Raw genomic sequence first — 3,912 nt, 5'->3', positions numbered from 1 at the left:
CCGACGTGTCCCGGTGGGACCGGCCGTCCCTGTGACACCGTGGAGGTGACCGGCTAATTTCCGGCCTCAGGTAGTTCCCTGATGCAATTTGGACAAGGAGAATTGGGTGCAAGCTGAAAGAGGGGAAAATCAGGTTGGGTGTGTGGAAGAAGTTCTTCTATGTGAGAGTGGTGAGACAGCGGAACAGGTTGCCCAGGGAGGTTTGGATGTCCCAACCCTGGTGGTGTTCAAAGCCAGGTTGGATGGGGCTTTGAGCGACCTGGTCTAGTGGAAGGTGTCCCAGCCCATGGCAGGGGTGTTTGGAATGGGATGGTCTTTAAGGTCCCTTCCAGCCCTGGTTCTATGATTCTGTGTTTGGGTTTTTTTAAAAAAGGAAAATGCTTAATGAAGTCGCATCCTGGTGTTGCCCAGGTTGGTTACTGGAAGGTTTCCGACCTGTTGATGGTCTTGTCTTTTGTAGGCACTGCATGCGTTGGCACGGAAAAAGAAGGGAAATGGCAGTTTTGCTGTAGATCTTACAGGAATGCTGAGTGTTGGGGTACATGAGTCAGGACAGGCTGCCAGAAGATAGTGGGAATTTTAAGGGTCCCAGTCTCTGCGCTGTGGTTTCTCCCTGCTAACCCTCCTGTGTGATGGAAGGTAAACTCAAATCCTGAGCCAAGTCTCTGGTCAAAAGTCATGAGATGAGTGAAATCTTGGTCTTTAAAAATAGCATCTTGAAATAATATGTTTTATGTTATTTGGTTTAGAGCCTAGAATTTTTATCTTTGGTATGCTCAAACTTTTTTCCAAAACCCAAAGGGAAATAACAAAACTTTTTTCCTTATTGAAAGCTGAGGTTAATATCTAATTATCTTCCCCTTCAGAAGCTGAGGTTTTAGGGGTACTGACTTAGGTTAAACTAGCAAGTTTGAAAAACAGTGCTTTGTTTTGAGCGGAACTTTGAAAAAGTCCAGCTGAGGGAAACCACAGGCCCAAGACCAGTGGAGAATTCCATGAAGAGACAAAATGCATGAAAGGAGTGAAACCAGAGAAGGAGATGAGACCTCATGGAGGCCTGGCCAGCTGAAGTAGATACCTTGGCCCGGTAGAGGCTGATAACAGCCAAAGCACTCTTATGCCAGAGGGAGAGGTTGGAAAGAGCTTTGTCCCTGACCTCTGCCCAGGTGTGGCTGTAGGGTTAAATTCAACATTGGTCTCCCAGAGAGGGGAATGTTGATTTTATGTTCTTTAGCTCACCAATTGCTGCTGCAGAACACAAGGCTTGTGTTTTAGGCACTTCACTGCTGTATATACTCTCATTTCCATTGTTCTGTGTTTTCGGCATTCTTGAGTTCTTTCTTGGTCCTCCCCAGATGCCATCACCGAATCTGTAATTCAAAGGCTTGGGTAAAGATGACAGGAACAGTACAGAGAGCAGTGCGGACCCTGTGAAGGCACCTGAAAGTGAACTTTAAAGATCAAGACTAGGTTTTCAGGAAGGTAAAGTTTCTCATCATTCTTTCCTGCCCTCTGCCTCAGTGTCCAGGGTGGGGTTTGGTAAAAACCCCTTTGCACCTTCTACTCCTCTTGTCCTTTGTCACTTACAGCTTTCCTAGTCATAGAGATGGTTTTTACTTCTCCTAGGCTTTCCCTAGTCACCAGGAGGAGATCCTGGGAGACGGGTCTGGGGCTGGCACAGTCACAGGAAAAAGAGAATTGTGAAAGCGGTAATGGCACCATGCTCTGTCAGTTTTTCATCAGCTAAGCCCTGATTTGGATCTGATTCTATTCTGCACCCAGATGAGAGAGGGCAGATTTAATAATCCAAATAAAGTGCGCAGCTTTTTGAACAATTAGAGAATCAACTGGTAAATACAAAACCCGTCTCACTTGTGACAGATGACTCTATTGTAATAACAGAAGAAGGAGTTCATCATATTCAGGCATCTTCAAAGTTTCCCAAAAGTAGAGAATTAATGCAACAATTCAGCTATAAAAAATAACAAACTTATAAACACCCAGAAGAGAAATTTTGAAGAGAAATTTTGGCAACCTTAAATTCAGTTGTAGTATCAGCCATGTTACTGAAGCAGAAGTGTAATGTATAACTGTGCAGAATATGTAGAAATCTGACTATATTGTAATAGATCCACATCTTTAATAGAAAAAATGTTGGAGAAATACTTCTCATTTATTGTGATAGTTTAGAAAACTGAAGAGACCAATCACTCCCTGTCAAAAACAACCAATGAAATTACCCATGTAGAATATTTTGAACAAGTGGTATCTCTTAAATGTAAGAAACCTGTCTTGGGATATTCTAGACTAAATACAAATGCTTGAAAAGCAAGAAACACTTCCATTTTCTAGGTCTGGGAAGTCAAGTAAGAAAAAATAACCCTTGAAGTTATCATTTATGAGCTGACTAGAACTAATAAACTTTGGCTAATTTAGCTCTTTTTTTTTTTTTTTAACTTTTTTCCCCCCTCCATTTTGTTTTAGAGGAGGATGGAGCACATATTCCAGATCTGAATAATAGGAAGGAAATCTTGTTAAGGGCCTGGGTTATTTGATAATAACCATGTGAGGCTGCTTCGGCAGAGCTGTAATACTACAAAATATTAGAGAAGATCCTCGAGAGATGGATTAGCAGTCAAAGCTGCATGATGAAGGTAATTAATTGTTTGATTCTCTATAAGGTGTGTATACATTCCCTTTTCTTCTGCACCAAATTTGAGGTTACTGGAAACAAACCAACTAACAACAAAGAACAAAGAAAGAATAATTTAGAACAATGGCATTTTCCACAGTACCAGCTAAATAAATGCTTGAACAGGCACCTGGATATGCTTGCAACTTCCAAAAAATTAGATAAGGATGAAAGATAAGCACCTTCCTTAAACAGCATTTCTAGAAATCATTCAGCAGATAGTAAGCAAATTACACTGGTCTGAGATTCCGTCACTTCATGTAGAGGAGGATGGTCAGTATTTTAGTAGAGGAGTGGAATATGGAAAGCCTGCTGCAGAGCTGGGTCATTGAGCTGACCGTACAAGTCAAGGAAAAAGAAAAGACCTCTTTCATCTTGGACTTCCAAAAAAACCCTTCCACATCTCCTAAGCTTCTGTGGGCTGGTATCAGGGTTTGGGCTCCCACCCCATGACATTTAGAAGACTGCAGGTGATTGAACAAAGGCTAATATTACAAGTTCAGTTGTGTCTGACCCAGTGTCACTGACTTTGGGCTTAGGGAGCAAGGGGAAAGCAGAGTATGTCATTTAAGCTTGTCATTATTAGGGCTTTTGGTAAACTTCCTCAATAACTGGGTAGATGTGGGGGGGGTGGGCAGACTGTGTGTGTGAAAAACTGTCTGTACCATCAGGCTTGAAGGGTAGTGTCTCATTCGTTTAAGTCTTCACTGATGCCCTGTTAGGAGGGGTCAGGGATCAATACTGGAGCAAGTCTTGTTTGACAAGTTCACCGTGCAGGGGGTGGTACAGAGTGCACCCTCAGCAAGTTTTCAGCTGATCCCCTTGCCAAGCTGGGGAGATCAGTTGATACACAGGAAGCCACAGCTGCCAGTCAGAGCAGGCTTGCCAAGCTGCAGGAGAAGGCTAGTGAGAACCTTGTGTTGGTCAACAGAGACAAGGGCAAAGTCCCGAATGTGGGACAGACTATCCTCATAGGACGCTACAGGCTGAGAACCAGCTGGCTTGGAAGTAGCCCAGCAGAAAGGGGCCTGACCATCCTGGTGGACAAAAGAAGTTCCTCATGGGATTTCAACATCTGCAGGGCTGTCTTATCCATATACTCAGCAGGTACGAGCTCTGTGTGCAGCACTGGTGAGGCCACACTGGATACACAGGGTCCAGTTTGGGAACAGCCAGTTCAGCAGAGGCTGGCGGGGTGGGAGGGGCTGGGGGACGTGCTG

General features: G+C 43.9%; 1 long non-coding RNA gene across 2 annotated transcripts in view; it reads left to right on the top strand.

The window, feature by feature from the left end:
* Window positions 1-3,912, top strand: part of LOC108445640 — a 33,332-nt gene continuing 29,420 nt past the window's right edge. The window contains exons 1-3 of one of the 2 annotated variants that reach the window (XR_001860586.1): window positions 1-70; window positions 1,356-1,482; window positions 2,485-2,654. This is a non-coding gene — a long non-coding RNA (uncharacterized LOC108445640). Of the gene's footprint in view, window positions 71-316; window positions 640-1,355; window positions 1,483-2,484; window positions 2,655-3,912 lie in introns of those variants that run through there. The other variant, XR_001860587.1, reaches the window with a different exon arrangement.

Source organism: Corvus brachyrhynchos, unplaced genomic scaffold (genome assembly GCF_000691975.1).
Source record: "Corvus brachyrhynchos isolate BGI_N302 unplaced genomic scaffold, ASM69197v1 scaffold101, whole genome shotgun sequence".
Lineage (NCBI taxonomy): Eukaryota > Metazoa > Chordata > Aves > Passeriformes > Corvidae > Corvus > Corvus brachyrhynchos.
Note: the sequence above shows the minus strand (reverse complement) of the source record. Positions and strands in the feature narration are given on the sequence as shown.